Source organism: Scylla paramamosain, chromosome 16, assembly GCF_035594125.1.
Source record: "Scylla paramamosain isolate STU-SP2022 chromosome 16, ASM3559412v1, whole genome shotgun sequence".
Taxonomy (NCBI): Eukaryota; Metazoa; Arthropoda; class Malacostraca; order Decapoda; family Portunidae; genus Scylla; species Scylla paramamosain.
The window spans coordinates 23,451,266-23,468,765 of record NC_087166.1 but is presented as its reverse complement, the minus strand read 5'-3'; the positions used below and the strand labels follow the sequence as shown (position 1 = coordinate 23,468,765).

Sequence of the window (17,500 nt, the reverse complement as noted above, 5' to 3'; positions counted from 1 at the left end):
AAAAAAAAAAAAAAAAAAAAAAAAAAAAAACCCAGATATTCTCAAACCAGCTCCCCCAGCACACGCAACCTACTTTTCCTAAAAATAGCAACACTACTTCTCCAGTCTCGGTGATCGTAAACACGTTCATAATATCTCAAGGCTGAACACATACAAGTACTCGGCTCAAGCAAAAACACACCGTCCCACAAAACAAGGAATATTGCAGTACCATTACGAGCCTCACCTGCCAACACCTGACTGATTATTCACCTAGCGATTAGAACCATGACAATATCCAACACACCAAGCCACGCACTGAGAGAAAGGAGGACAGAGAGAGAGAGAGAGAGAGAGAGAGAGAGAGAGAGAGAGAGAGAGAGAGAGAGAGAGAGAGAGAGAGAGAGAGAGAGAGAGAGAGAGAGAGAGAGAGAGAGAGAGAGAGGAACGTAGATAGCAAAGTGAGAGGGACGTTTGGATGCGCAGAAGCAGAGATGTAAAAAACAGGTGAAAGGAAGACAGCTGGAGACACGAAGAGATGAGAGAGGAAGAGAAGAGAGAGAAGAAAGGTAAAGGAAAACGAACACAAGAGGAGACAAAAGAGTAAAAAGGAGAATGAGACAGTAGACAGATGGAAGAAAGAGAATGAAAGAAACAAGAGGAAAATAAAAAAAATGAAAGTAGAACACAGAGGACATGGAGACGAAAAAGAATAAAGAGAGAGAGAGAGAAAGAGTGAAAAATGGAGACGTAAATAAAGAGGAAAAGAGTGAAGAGGAGACAAGAGTAAGTCAAGAGTGAGAGTACGTTCATCAAGAGGGAGAAAAAGAGTGAATGAAGAGGAGGAAATGAAGAAGTCAAGAGAGAAAAGTGAATGAGGGGGAGAAAGAGAGAACGATGATAGGAATGAACCAATGGGAGAAAGAATGACTCAAAACACGCAATGAGTCAGCAAAAAGATAACGTGAGTCACCAATCAAAAGTACACACACACACACACACACACACACACACACACACACACACACACACACACACACACACACACACACACACACGAGTAAACACACACGAGTAAACACAGAGGGACCAAGAGGTGACCCTGAAGGACACCCCGGGATCCTAAGGGAGGGGCTGATGAGAGGGAGAGGTAAGGGAGAGGAGGGACAGGATGGAGTCTTCGCGTACCCCTTTAATGACCTCTTGTTCCTCCACCCCTTTCTCTAAACAGTGAATCTCTCTCTCTCTCTCTCTCTCTCTCTCTCTCACACACACACACACACACACACACACACACACACATAACACAGCTCTCTCTCTCTTCTTCCCCTCCCGTCACTCAACACTCACTGACCTCTCTCCCTCTCCCTCTCCCTGCCATCACCTCTAGACCTTCTCTTCCTCTCACTCTCCCTTCCCTCTCCCCTCTTCTCCCCTCACTCCAAAAAACAACCTTGCTACTTTTCCCTCTCACAGCAATTTTTTTCCTCATCTCAAGTTGTTATCTCTCTCTCTCTCTCTCTCTCTCTCTCTCTCTCTCTCTCTCTCTCTCTCTCTCTCTCTCTCTCTCTCTCTCTCTCTCCCTGTCAGAAACGGGATTCAAATGTTACAGAAAAAGATCCTTCTTCAAGTTTTCTCACGCCCTTCTGTGTGTGTGTGTGTGTGTGTGTGTGTGTGTGTGTGTGTGTGTGTGTGTGTGTGTGTGTGTGTGTGTGTGTGTGTGTGTGTGTGTGTGTGTAAATCGTAGTAGTAGTAGTAGTAGTAGTAGTAGTGGTGGTGGTGGTGGTGGTAGAAGTAGAAGAGGGGGAGGGAGAGAGAGAGAGAGAGAGAGAGAGAGAGAGAGAGAGAGAGAGAGAGAGAGAGAGAGAGAGAGAGAGAGAGAGAGAGAGAGAGAGAGAGAGAGAGAGAAGGAATTCAAGCTTTCCCTCTGGCCAAGAAGAGATGATTATTAAGACAAGGAAGGACAGGTTTAAGTCTTCTTCTTCTTTATTATTATTACTATTATTATTATTATTATTATTATCATCATTACTAATATTATTATTATTATCATCATTATTATTATTTAGAATTGCAGCAGTATAAGAGACTAATATATGAAAAGAGGAATTTAAAGCAAAGACGAATAACAATCTCTCTCTCTCTCTCTCTCTCTCTCTCTCTCTCTCTCTCTCTCTCTCTCTCTCTCTCTCTCTCAACCTTGCCCTCTTTCACACTGTTTGATCTTAAATTTCTCCTTTAAACTAGACTCTCCCAGGCAAGGATATTCGAGAGAGAGAGAGAGAGAGAGAGAGAGAGAGAGAGAGAGAGAGAGAGAGAGAGAGAGAGAGAGAGAGAGAGAGAGAGAGAGATACGAGGGAGGAGACAATAGGAGGGAAATAAATGAGAGAAGGACAATGAAAGGAAAAGGAATTAAAATGAGAAGGGAAGAGTGAATGACGGAAATGAAGATGGATAGTGTGTGTGTGTGTGTGTGTGTGTGTGTGTGTGTGTGTGTGTGTGTGTGTGTGTGTGTGTGTGTGTGTGTGTAGTAGTACGAGTAGTAGTAGTAGGAAATTGTAATGGTTGCAGAGAAGAAGAAGAAGAAGAAGAAGAAGAAGAAGAAGAAGAAGAAGAAGAAGAAGAAGAAGAAGAAGAAGAAGAAGAAGAAGAAGAAGAAGAAGAAGAAGAAGAAGAAGAAGAAGAAGAAGAAGAAGAAGAAGAAGAAGAAGAAGAAGAACACCAACCCCACCACCACAAACAACAACAACAACAACATACCACCACCACCACCACCACCACCACCACCACCGCCACCACCACCACCACCACCACCACAGCCTGAGTCATCCGCACATCTCCCCGTCGCCTCATTATCCTCCCCCACCACCATAAACCACCATTGCAATGCCATTCATCTCTCGCTCTGACACGCAATGGACAGGTACAACAGCCACCTCGCGCCGCCCAGTGCCCCTAGAGGCGACTCCACACAGGCCCGTATTCTGAAACACTTGTAAATGACTCTAGTTGAAGTTACACTGACTTTAATTGAAGTTACACTGTTTTTTTAAGGTTTTTGTGATAGATTAGCAAGATCTCTAAACAACAAGGTGAGGTAATTTGACTTTTATTTCGTGGCGCCGCTACAGTTACGGTCATATTACACATAAAATTATAGAGTTAAAATTAAAGGTAAAAGTAATAATAACAAAGCATAATTCAAATCTGAAGGAATAAAAAAGGCAGAAACTAAAAATTATATAGCAACCGATCTGGGATTTCAATATACTCATAACACGAGAAACACTCTTGAGAACCCGGCTACCCATCTCTGTGGCCTTTGAAAACAGACGTGGTGAGAGCAAGGCGTTTCAGAATACGTGTCTCAGGCGCATGTACTACGTCAGCCGCTGTGATATGACCAAGTTGAGGAGCGCTTGAAGAAACTGGCACAGGGTTCTCGCACTTTTCAGCGTCTTATCTCGTCTTCTCTCAACAGGTTCTAGTGGAAGTTATTGATTTTCAAGGGCAGTTTTGTGCTTCTAATGACAATTTAACATATTCTAGAGGAGATGATGTAACAAACTTTACCAGGTTCTACGGGAAGTTAATGGAGATTTTCAAGGGTGTTTTTCGTGAGTCAAATGGTGGTTTGGCAGGTTTCCAGGCAAGGTGATTAGGCTTTCAAGGTTGTTTTACCATTTCAAGTGATAGTTTGGTAGATACTACTTGAGTTTATTTAGATTTTCAAGGATGTTTTCATGATTCCAGCCTCTACTGAGAATTGGGGTCTGCAGCATCTCTCTCTCTCTCTCTCTCTCTCTCTCTCTCTCTCTCTCTCTCTCTCTCTCTCTCTCTCTCTCTCTCTCTCAGCATCGTTTAGAAAGTGGCGTTCATTAGGGACAATTGTTACTGTGTGTGTGTGTGTGTGTGTGTGTGTGTGTGTGTGTGTGTGTGTGTGTGTGTGTGTGTGTGCCGTCGCTCCTGCTGTTGCTACCCTCCTGTCTCTCCTGCTGTCACTCTCACCCCCTCCTGCTGCCCTGTTCATTACATACCTGCTGTGACAACCTCCCCCTCCCGCCCTTACCTTCTCTCTCTCTCTCTCTCTCTCTCTCTCTCTCTCTCTCTCTCTCTCTCTCTCTCTCTCTCTCTCTCTCTCTCTCTCTCTCTCTTTATGTATGTGTCGCTGATAAAATTTTCCCTCAAGTACCAAATGTAATCATGTTCCCTTCCTCTTCCCCTTCTTCTTCCTCCTCCTCCTCCTCCTCCTCCTCCTCCTCCGTTAGGTCGCTGTCTCCTCCTCCTGCTCCACCACCATCGGGTCGTGTCTCGTGGGCCCGCGGGGGTCGATCGGTGGCCTCCACGACCCTCACATCCTCACATCCGCTGGTTTTCATTTCAATTACCGGATCCATTAATAAGCAGCAGCAGCCTTCGACTTGCCGCGGGACAGAGGAGCGAGTGAACGAGCGCCGGCAGGGAGAAACGGGCAACTATGTAGATATTGAGAGACATGAAAACAGAAATAGAGACACGAATACAGACAGACACGGAAAAAAAGACAGATATAAAAAAAAAGACAGACATGAAAACAGAAAAAGAGATACGAATACAGACATAGAGAGGCAGAAAAACAGACACGGAGACAAAAAAGATAGAGACAGATATGGAAACACAGACAGGAAAACAAAAATAAACACGAATACAGACACAGAAAGACAGGAAAACAGACAAACAGAAAAAAAGACAGGAAAAAACACATAGACAGAGAAACAGGGAAAGAGAGGAATATAGAGACAAATTTGGCCAAAGACTTAAAAATTGTCAGCATTGGTAATTAGAATAGGACAAGAAATAATGGTTTCAAACTCCATATAGATTTTAAAGTGACAGAAGGAAATTGGTTCTCAAATAGACAACCAGACAGACACACACACACACACACACACACACACACACACACACACACACACACACACACACACACACACACACACACACACATACAATCATTTGGGGAATATAAACGAGCGTGGAAGCAAAATTCTCGTGTAATCGGATTATTTCATGAATAAAAACACAGTAGTGGTTAGTGGGCCTGCCGTGCCGACCCTTTGAGCGCACCTGTTGGCGGGAACCTCACCTGAATAGCGGGAAACCACCTGCCAAATATACATGCACACTACAGATATACATACGTGCTTTAAATATTCATGCGTGCGCGCTATACATATCAGTGTTATTCGCGTATAGGTGGTGGCCAGGAATGGTGTGTTAATTGCATGGGTGTTGTGAGTTTTGAAAGTGTGTTGGGGAAGTGTTGAAATGATAATTATTTTTGTTAATTTTTTTCCCAACTTGATACTTATCTTAACCTAACTTGACCAAATCTGCCTCACGTAACCTAATCTAACCTAACAATCTACCAACCTAACTTAACCTCACCTTACCTAATGTAATCTAACTTGACCTGACCTAACCTAACCTGACCTGACCATAAGAAACACGAATATCAACCAACTCCAGACCACTACTTTACACACCAAGAAAAATTGTACAGAAAAAAAGAGATAAAACACACAAACACATACACACACACACACAACTTTTAGTACAAGAAATCCAGCAATACAGCGACAAAAGCGAGGCAGAACACGAGCCTTGCCATACAGGAGTGATGAACGAGTCCCGGATATTGGCAATTGCTGAGGAAAGTTGACGAAGAATGGTAAAAGTCGCTCCATCAAGAGGAGGCTTCCGTGACCCGCTGAGTATTGATGTATTGTCTACGCGCCGCTCAAAACCGAAGAGACGGTACAGTGAACCAGCGAGTGAAGCATTTATAGCAGCGGGGAGAGAGAGAGAGAGAGAGAGAGAGAGAGAGAGAGAGAGAGAGAGAGAGAGAGAGAGAGAGAGAGAGAGAGAGAGAGAGAGAGAGAGAGAGAGAGAGAGAGAGAGAGAGAGAGAGAGAGAGAGAGAGAGAGAGAGAGAGAGAGAGAGAGAGAGAGAGAGAGAGACTAAAACGCTACTCTTAACAATACCACTTGTGTTGTAAAGGTATGTTTAATTACGTTTGAGAAGGTTAAGTGAGGTGAGGCTGGGTCGGGTTAGGTTAGGTAAGGTAAGATAAGGTCGGTTTAGGTAAAGTTGAGAACGTAAAATAAGGCAAGGCAGGCAGGGTTAGGTTAGGCAGGGTTAGGTTAGGTGAGGTGAGGTCTGATAAGGCAAAGCAAGGTAATATAAGGTAATCTAAGGAAAGGTAAGTAAAATGAGACAAGGTAAAGTAAAAAGGCAAGGCAAGGCAAGGCAAGGCAAGGCAAGGCAAGACAAGGCTAAGATAAAAGTAAGGGAAACCAAATTAAGGCAAGATAAGGCAAAGACAAGTTAGGCAAGACAAGACTCACACCACACACCCACATAACCTAACAAGTACCATCACACACTATGAACCAGCCCAGCCTAAGCAGACGCACCAATCCACCATGCATCCTTACCAATAAACAACCCACAGCAGAACCCCGCAAGTACACAAACTTAGCGAGAACCCTTGAAATACGCGCGAAAACCCCAGAAATAACCGCGCAATCCCCAGAAAGAGGCGTCAAAACAGAAATATATGCCAACATCCCAAAAATACCCAAACTTCAAGATCACACTACAAATACGCGTGAAAACCCCAGGAACAAGCGCGAGGACCCAAGAAATAAGCGAGAAAACGCCAAATATACACGCCAGAACTGCCAGAACTCAGAAATACGCGCCAGAACTCCACAAATACGTGAACTTATGAAAACTATACGCGCGTTCCCTGCTTTTCACAACCTCAGTTTTTTTAAGCGTCTTTTTTTTTTTTTTTTCCAGAAGTACTTTTTTTTTTTACCCATCTCCCGGATTCAGCCTCTGCTTGCGGTACGTACAATGCGAGTACGTACTTTTGTGTGTTTGTGTTGTACGTTGTGAGTGGTTTAATTTACCGTACGTGAGGGATAGCAGGTACACACACACACACACACACGGAAAATAAATGGTTCCCTCCTCTTCCTCCTCCTCCTCCATCCTCCTCCTACTACTACTACTACTACTACTACCACCACCACCACCACTGTTGCCACCTCAGCCTCCATTAATTAATCTCGCTTCCCACAAATCCTTTAATTATTGCTACGGACATCCCTCCCTCCCTCCCTCCCTTCCTCTCCCTCTCACCCCTTCCCTTCAACCCTTTACACACCTGCCTCCGTCCCTCCACCACCACCATGTCACTATCACCTGTCAGTCTATTTCAACAAAACATCTTTCATTTATTTAATTATTCACTTCTCTCTCCCCTACTTCCTTTTCCACTTCTCTTACATTCCAGCCTCACTTCCCCTCTCTCACCCCACCTTCACCCCCATCATATGCTCCCCACAAGTGAATTCAAGCCTACCACTCCCCAATTATTAGCTTCTACACCAGCGAAGATCCTAGAAACTGTGCCAACTACTTTCACCCCAATCTCCTCACAAAAACTCCCCAGATATAAGCTAAGCACCTTCACCCCACCATTCAAAACACCCCAGACTTCCCATACAAACTCCACAGAAACTAAGCTAATGGATTTCAACACAATCTCCCCACAGGAACATCCCCAAGACCTTACCCAACCAAGACGAACCTCCCCACTAACACCCCGTTCATCCAACCTCAACCAAGAGATACCCAAACCCCTCGAACCATCCAATAAATACCCCTATAACCTTCCAACTCCCTCCCATCTCCACCCATCCTCCTCTACCCTCCCTCACTACAGCACCGCGACAATAACATGTAAATCTGACATGAATATTTATCCCAACCGCATGCAAAAATTCCCGAGTGTCTGTCTGCGCGTCCCCAGGCGGTGTGGCGGTACTTGGCGCGGTCCCTTGAAGTGAGCCGAGTACCGCCCCCGCCTCAGGAATGACAAAAGAACAGGAGGAAGAAGTAAAGATGGGAAGTTACAAATCTAATGGTGACTGTCTTAGGAAATGGAGGGAAATAGGGAGTAAATGGGTGAGACAGACAGACAGACACATATAAGCACGCGCGCACACAAACATACACACATACAAGAAAATAAAGAACGAACGGAGAAATGCAAACAAAAGATGATGATAAAAAGGCATGTTAAAATCAAATAAATGAAACAATAATGAGAAATAAATAGATTACAACAAGAAAAAGCCTGAGCATTTTAACGGAAACAAAATGATATAATGAGAAATAGAAAGAGGAAGGGAAAGTGAAAGCAGGAAGGAAGAAGGAAATGGGGAGAGAGAGAAGTGGAGCAATGAGGAAAGAAACGAAGGAAGAGGAAGGAAAGCACGAGAAAGATGAGCGAAAGAGGAAGGAAGAGAAGAAACGAACGAGGAAGAGAGGAAGAGACGGGAGAAGGAAGAGGAAGGAATGGAGAAAATAGATGAGAGGAAACGAAATGAGGAAGGAAAGAGAAAGGGAGAACACTCAAAAAAACGTACGAAGAGCAAGAAGAAGAAGAGGAGGAGCAAAAGAGGAAAATGAGAAAAAAAGGAAATTCGGGAAGGAAAGAAAAAACAAGAAAGTGATGAGTAAGAGGAAAGGAGGAAGAGAGAGAGGAGGAGGAAAGAGGAAAGGAGGAAGAGAGAGAGGAGGAGGAAAGAGGAAAGGAGGAAGAGAGAAGAGGAGGAAGTAGGAAATCAACACTTCTATACCACGTGGAGGAGGAGGAGGAGGACGAGGAGGAGGAGGAGGAGGAGGAGGAGGAGGAGGAGGAGGAGGAGGAGGAGGAGGAGGAGGAGGTGGAGGAGGAGGAGGAGGAGGAAATAACACCCTCAATCCTCCTCCCTCTTCCCCCTCCCATTCTTCCCTACCACAACCGCACCTCTTCCCCTCCAAAGGCCTCACCTCTTCCCTTCCCCCCCACGCAACCACAAGGACCCCTCCCCCACCCCAACACAGGGCACGCCTCCCCTCTTCCCTCACCGCAACCCCTCTTTTGCCCTCTTCTCTCCCCTGCAAAGCCTACATCTACCTCCCCCATCATTCCCTCCCCCCAAACATACGCTCCCCCCTCTCTCTCCCCCCCAAACACAGTTCCATCCCCATCTTCCTCCCCCAGATACGCCTTCCCTCTCATCTTCCTCTCCCAATCATCCCCTCCCCTCCTTCCCTCTCTTAATCTACCTTCCCCTCCCCTCTTCCTCCCCCTCAGATACCGCCCCTACCTTTCCCTCCTCTTCAAATAAACCTCTACTACTTTCCTACATACAAGCTCCCCTCCCACCTTGTCCTCCCCATCATACCCCCTTCACACCCCATGCAGCGCCCCAGGAAGGCTGTAAATGGGAGGAAATAACTGCAAGTGAACCATTTTGAAACGCGATGAATGACAAAAAGAAATGCCAAACTATCTCACACGCTTGTCTCCCTGCCTGCCTGCCTGCCTCTCTCTCTCTCTCTCTCTCTCTCTCTCTCTCTCTCTCTCTCTCTCTTAGTTATCATTCCCCTCCCTGTCCTCCCACGCCCTTCCGCTCTCCTCCTCCTCCTCCTCTTCCTCTCTCCTTGGTTTTATTCATGGTGTTCGTTGAATATTTGCATGTGTGTTATTCAAAGGCGCGCGCGCGCGCGCACACACACACACACACACACACACACACACACACACACACACACACACACACACACACACAGCCATGCATAGCTATACCTACCAGTCACATGCGTTTCTCTCTCTCTCTCTCTCTCTCTCTCTCTCTCTCTCTCTCTCTCTCTCTCTCTCTCTCTCTCTCTCTCTCTCTCTCTCTCTCTTTCGTTTACATTTATTCAGAACAAAATTTAGTCATACTGAAGTCAAGGAAAATTAGTACTACTATTACTATTACTATTACTACTACTACTACTACTATTGTCTACCATTGCTATCACTATCACTATTCCAACAACAACAACAGCTACTACTTCTACTACTACAACAACAACAACTACTACTACTACTACTATCTCTACTACTATTACTATCTCTACTACTACATACTACTAGTTACTACCACAATCATCACAAAGCTATCACCATCACCACTACTATTATTACTACCGCACTACTACTACTACTACTACTACTAAATTTAGCATCCATTGCAGACGAGAGAGAATGCGTCCCTCACCCCAACATTCCCTCCCTTACCCAGCACTCACCCACCTACCTCTCTCTCTCTCTCTCTCTCTCTCTCTCTCTCTCTCTCTCTCTCTCTCTCTCTCTCTCTCTCTCTCTCTCTCCCTACATCCCAATACGCAACCCTCTTTGCATGGTAGATAAAGAGCCACGTGGTACAGAGAGAGAGAGAGAGAGAGAGAGAGAGAGAGAGAGAGAGAGAGAGAGAGAGAGAGAGAGAGAGAGAGAGAGAGAGAGAGAGAGAGAGAGAGAGATACTTTCAATCAAAACAAGCATCGTTTCGCATAACTATTTGTTAAATGAGGAGGAGGAGGAGGAGGAGGAGGAGGAAGAAGAAGAAGAAGAAGAAGAAGAAGAAGAAGAAGAAGAAGAAGAAGAAGAAGAAGAAGAAGAAGAAGAAGAAGAAGAAGAAGAAGAAGAAGAAGAAGAAGAAGAAGAAGAAGAAGAAGAAGAAACGACAAAGGAAGAGGAGGAGGAGGAGGAGGAGGAGGAAAGGTTTAACTGATCGACAAAAAAAAGGAAAAACATCATTAGCATATCCGGGAAATCCCCGAGAGAGAGAGAGAGAGAGAGAGAGAGAGAGAGAGAGAGAGAGAGAGAGAGAGAGAGAGAGAGAGAGAGAGAGAGAGAGAGAGAGAGAGAGAGAGAGAGAGAGAGAGAGCAATAAGGCATTAGTACATCATTCTAGGAAAAGGTGAAATACCTCTGGGAGGGAAGGTGAGCCGGCGGAAGAGGACAAGGAGGAGGAGGAGGAGGAGGAGGAGGAAAAGAATAAAACACTAGAGTAATAAAGAAGAAAAAAATAAGGAAAATATAAAGAAACTCTAGGCCATAACAAGGGGCGGTATTTGTAAACATTTCCTCCTCTCCTCTCCTTCACTTAACACACTGAAGTGGAAGTCGTTTGGGTTTTGAAGGCGGCTTTTTTTTTTTTTACAACGATAGTTCAACAACGATACTTGACCAACAACAGGTAAAAAACACTTGAAAACATGACTTATCAGTTCTGTGGTCTTTGAAAATAGAAACCCAAAATAGACTGATAGATAGATATGGAGATTGACAGATAGATAGATGGACAGATCAAGTGATATTTAAAGGGAAAACCAACTGGTGATAAAATGAGACGAAAGAAAGGCCTGATGAAAAGCTAAGTAACGGACACAAGAAGAGAAGAGGAAGAGGAGGCAGGGAGAAAATTACGAAATGGAAAAAAATAAATAAATAAATAAAAGGGAAGAAAAAAACGTAAAAATATGAAAGATGAAAAGGGAAGAGGAAGAAAAGATGCGAGGAGAGTAGGAAAAAATGGACATGAATGAGAAATAAGAGAAACGCAAAAACTGGAAAAAAAAAGACAAACCTCTCTCTCTCTCTCTCTCTCTCTCTCTCTCTCTCTCTCTCTCTCTCTCTCTCTCAGGTGACTCTGCTGTTATTATTGAAAAGGTTGTGACATTTGACTGATGCCACTGTTAACTGTCTGCGCCGCGCCCCGGTTTTGCTTAGGCTTCTTAAAAGGTGAGATGGAGAGGAGCAGCATTTACCTGGCTAACTGGTGGTAGTAGTAGTAGTAGTAGTAGTAGTAGTAGTAGTAGTAGTAGTAGAGTCTGGCACAAAGCTTTGATTTCCAAACTACCCTCCTACGGTTTCTATCCTTCTCTCTGTAACTTCATCTCAAGTTTCCTTTCTGACCGTTCTATTGCTGCTGTGGTAGACGGTCACTGTTCTTCTCCTAAATCTATTAACAGTGGTGTTCCTCAGGGTTCTGTCCTGTCACCCACTCTCTTCTTATTATTCATTAATGATCTTCTAAAACAAACTTCTTGTCCTATCCACTCCTATGCTGATGATACCACCCTGCACTTTTCCACGTCTTTTCATAGACGTCCAACCCTTCAGGAGGTAAACATATCACGCAGGGAAGCCACAGAACGCCTGACTTCTGATCTTTCTAAAATTTCTGATTGGGGCAGAGCAAACTTGGTATTGTTCAATGCCTCAAAAACTCAATTCCTCCATCTATCAACTCGACACAATCTTCCAGACAACTATCCCCTCTTCTTCAATGACACTCAACTATCCCCCTCTTCTACACTGAACATCCTCGGTCTGTCCTTTACTTATAATCTGAACTGGAAACTTCACATCTCATCTCTAGCTAAAACAGCTTCCATGAAGTTAGGTGTTCTGAGACGTCTCCGCCAGTTTTTCTCACCCCCGCAGCTGCTAACTCTGTACAAGGGCCTTATCCGTCCATGTATGGAGTATGCCTCACATGTCTGGGGGGGTTCCACGCATACTGCTGTTCTAGACAGGGTGGAATCAAAAGCTTTTCGTCTCATCAACTCCTCTCCTCTAACTGACTGTCTTCAGCCTCTCTCTCACCGCCGCAATGTTGCATCTCTAGCTGTCTTCTACCGCTATTTTCATGCTAACTGCTCTTCTGATCTTGCTAACTGCATGCCTCCCCTCCTTCCGCGGCCTCGCTGCACAAGACTTTCTTCTTTCTCTCACTCCTATTCTGTCCACCTCTCTAACGCAAGAGTTAACCAGTATTCTCAATCATTCATCCCTTTCTCTGGTAAACTCTGGAACTCCTTGCCTGCTTCTGTATTTCCACCTTCCTATGACTTGAATTCCTTCAAGAGGGAGGTTTCAAGACACTTATCCACCAATTTTTGACCACTGCTTTGACCCTTTTAGGGACTGGCATTTCAGTGGGCATTTTTTTTATTAGATTTTTGTTGCCCTTGGCCAGTGTCCTTCCTACATAAAAAAAAAAAAAAAAAAAAAAAAAGTAGTAGTAATGATGATGATGGTAAGGAGGAAACGGGGAATAAGCAAAAAAATAACAAAACGAAAATAGTAATTGTACATACGTATTATGAGAAATAGGAGGGTAAGAAAGACGCAGAAGAAAAGAAAAGAAGAAAATAAACTAAGAGCAAAAAAAAAAAAAAAAAAACGAAAATGAGACGACAAAACTAATAAAACAAACAAAAACAAAACACAATAAAAAAAAATGGGTGAAAGCGAATATACAAAGGAGGGAGTGACGCTTACACTCAAACATCTGGGGAATGAAGTGAGAGTTGAACGTTGTGGCGAGGCGGCGCGGGACAGGAGGAAGTGAGGGAGGGGAGACGAGAGGAAGGAAGGCTGCAGTGGAGGATTGTAATGAGCGCCCAAGGTCTTGCTGCGCGGCGGGACACACACACACACACACACACACACACACACACACACACACACACACACACACACAGAGGATGATGTAAAGGAACTGCAACGCTTACTGCCTCCCTCTCCCTCTCTCTCTCTAGCTAGTTACCCAGTTTTAAATGCCTCGCAAGGAAAACGGGTTGCAAGTACTACTGAGAAAACAAACCTAGCATAAGCCTGAGTGATGAAAACACAAAACTTTTATTTATTTATTTTTTTTTTTTTTACCCGAGAACTAACACTTTTCTAAATTGTCAAAATAGTTCACCAGTTTAATTTTTTTTTTATCGTGTTAGTTTTTCCAATAGTACGTGTTGTAACAAGCCAAGGAAGGTGTCGCTGTATTGCCTGTAATGCCTCGCACCTTATTTGCAGTAAAGAAAAAGAGGTGTAGGTGATGAGATAGGGACGCTAGAGGAGGCAGAGGAGGAAGGATAAATACTAAAGAAAATAAGAAGCAAGTTTTCATTATGGGGCGCTAGGAGGTAAAGCAATGTCATTATTTCTATTTGTTACTACTACTACTACTACTACTACTACTCTCATTGATGTCTCTACTCATAACTTTAAGATACAAGAAAGGGTAAAAACACGCTCGTTCTTCTAATACTTCCCCATACTTGCTTTTCACGCTATTAAGTCAAGGTGGTGGTAGTGATGGTGGCGTGGGACACAATGAATAAAGGTCTTTATTTCCCTTGTGTATTGTGGGTTTTTTCCGCCTTCCCGGGAAACACTAAGATTTCTATTTCCCGTCCCTCTTTTCTCTCTCATTGACTCATTCACTCCATGACTCACCCATACATAGACTGCCTGACTGGCCTATTCATTCAGTTTTTTACTACACACACACACACACACACCAAGCTTTCTATCCCTCTCCCTCTTCCATTCACGGACTCACTCTCTTAATGACTCAGTGACTGGCTTATTCACTCATTCAGTTACTCACACACACACTCTCTCTCTCAATGTGTCATTCATCCACTCACTCCCTGGTTGACTTACTTATTCTTATTTACTCTCACTCACACACACACACACACACACACACACACACACACACACACACACACACACACACGGACGGCCATGACCGGTGTGCGTGAGGCCTTCCTGGAAGCGACAGATGGCAGGAGAGTCCCAGCACACCTGAGTTCACCTGACTGACCTCACGCCGGTGTCGACACTCGGCTCCAGTTTACGCTCGGAATGTGCAAAGACGACCCCCACGCACACTGGGAACACCTACGTACGACCTGGCAACTATGTACGACCTTACTTGGGTTTTCTTGCGTTTATTTATTTTTATTTATCATGATTTTTTTTTTCCCGATAGTGAGTGACATGTTTTTTTCATATAATTTGCAGCCTTGGACAGTCACTTTGCATAAGAACAAAATTAATAAATGAAGCCTTAAAAGTCTAACTACTACGTATACAACAACTAAATAACGACAATATCCACACAACGTCCACTATTTTCTTCTTCAATAAAACTTTCCAAACTTCAACATGACTTCAGAAGGGGCGCTGTATCATATTATTTTACCTGCTTTTTTTTTATTTATCTTTTATCATCCCAGCACCCGCCTCCCTTTAATTAACAATATAACCTGAGGGCGGTGAGGTGAGAGGTGGTCGAGGGTAAGAGGGTATGTGCCGGTGCCTCCCCCTCTCACTTCCCCAAGCAGGGTATAGCAGTGGGATCCCCTTTTTTTCCGGCACTGTCACGCTGGCAACACTTCACTGACAGGACTGGCAGGGAAGGGAGGAAAACGAGGGGGAGGTGGTGACGGCTACGTACACATACAACTAAGTACAAAGGAAAATAAAAAGGAAGAGGAAAAGGAACTACGGGTGGGTGGAAGGGCGGGAGAGAGGTGAGGGGGAGAGAGGTGAGACGCGCGCAGTGTACTCCCCCTCACCCATTCCTCCCCACTCTCCCCTTCCCCATCGCCTGTCTACCTACTACCTGTTCTTGCCGTGTCGACCTCACCCCAGCCCGGCCCTGCCCTGCCTTCCCTTCCTCCCCGTCTAGTTAACAAACACACCCTACCTGCCACCCCCCCATCCTCCACTTCTCCCCACTCGTCTTACCTCACACCCTCTCCCCTCCCCACCCCTGCCCTGCTGACTCATAACCCGACACTCCACCACCAGCAGCAGGAACACATTATTTCCCCGGAATAAAGGTAGTGGTGGTGGTGGTCAGCCAGGTCAGGTAAGGATGTTTGCAAATTGCTCACCGTTTGTAGCGAGGCTTGGCGTCCAGCACATCGTCGTGGCTGTTGCTCCTCCACATGGCTGCGTCACCGCCACATAGATCCGCGTCCCTAAACAAGAGTTACGGCGCCGTGCGAAGGCGACGGCGACGGCGGCGCAGGTCACCCCCTCGAGCCGCCGTCACATCGTCAATGGCCAGGCGACGAGGAGCGAAGGTAAATCCAGGGCGGCGCTCTTCACGCGGCCATCGCTCGGGCCTCTTCACCTGGCGAGCCTCGAAAGCACGTCGGGCTCACCCCAAAAAGAGATTTGAACTCGGAGGCAAATATTTATCCCTGTAATTCACTCACACTTTCACTGCTGTGGTCACCCGCGCGCTCAACATTCATAAGCCGCCGGGAGGTCACACTCGAGCCTAAGTAACACTCGATACCTGGACAAAACGTACAAGGTCCAGGTACTTTGACGAGGCCACGACGCAACACCACCCCACCTTCCCAGTCAAGGCAACACTAAAGCTTGTTTACCCGTGAAACTACAAACCTGTTAGCCCCGCCTAAACTGTCGTGCATTCCCGCCGACACTCAAGGCAGACCATCAGAGGACACCACGAGCCATTCAATTCTATCATAAATAAAACATAAGAAATCTGATCTAATATTCACCAGCAAACATTGATTCCACGACACAAATATAGCAGTGGAAAGTAGGAATTTAATCGCACGTCTGGCAATGAATGAGCGCTGCCGTCCCACTAGAACGGAGGAAGAAGGAGGGTGCCCGCTCTCACATATACACACGTACACACACACACACACTCCGTTTTCTGTCATTCCGCCTTGAACACCTTCACAACAAACATGCCTAACCTGTCTTGGGCTACAACACTCTGCTGCATGACGACCCAACACCCTAAACACACCCCAACACGCACCCCAGCAACACCCATCACACTTCAACCTACACCGCATCATTCCTTCCACTTGTTTCACACTAGGGGCGCGTCTCGGCTAGGCATGAAAGAGTCCATTCAGATGCCGCCCGCTCCCAGCCCGCCCGTCCCCGCGCCGCCTTGGATGGAGGGGGGCAGGAGAGAGCTGTGTGTGTGGGCGGAGTGGGTGGAACAGGTGGAGGTGGGGGGTAGTGGGTGTGGATCGATGCGTAGGCGGATTCTGGGGTTTAAATACTTGGTATGGTGGCATGTGGAAGGGTCGTGTGGGTGGGTGGATGGGTGGAAGTAAGGGATTGGAGTAGCTGAAGGTGTCAGGAGTGTGTGGATTGCTGAGCGGGTGGATTTTTGGGTTGAGGATCTTAATGTGAGTGGGTGGATGGTGGAAGGTGAGAATGGATGACGATGTGGATAAAAAAAAAAAGAGACAAAAACAAGTGGATATGTACGCGACTGTAGATGGAAGACAAATAGATAAGGATAGAAATGGATGATAAAGAAGCAAAATAAATAGATGTGGATGAAGAAACAAAAAAAAAAAAAAGTATGATAATCTGAGATAGCGAAGGAAGGTGGAAGAGAACGAGGAAGGATGAGAATAAGTGGAAGAGAAGCACAAAGAGATGCAGAGAAAGGATGGATGTGGGTGGAGGTGACAGGAGGTGGGTGTGGAGTGGAAGAGGAGGATGGGTGGAGGTTAGGGTGGACGAAGATATATTGGCGTTCCTCGCGTATGTGGAAAGAAGAAGAAGAAGAAGAAGAAGACATTATGACTTACTAAAACGTGTGATGACAGTGATGGTCGTGGTGGTGATGGTGATAGTGGTGGTGGTGATGATGGCGGTGGTAGTGAATATGTCATCACCAATATTACCACCACCATCATGATCAGCAGACATCACCATCACCACCACAATAATTACAACGAAATGTGATGATGATGATGATGTGGTGACCTGAGTGGTGATGAA

General features: G+C 45.3%; 1 protein-coding gene across 1 annotated transcript in view; it reads right to left on the bottom strand.

The window, feature by feature from the left end:
- The window catches only part of LOC135108147 (nestin-like), a 182,300-nt gene that overhangs the window by 25,357 nt on the left and 139,443 nt on the right, over positions 1–17,500 (bottom strand). The window lies entirely within an intron of this gene.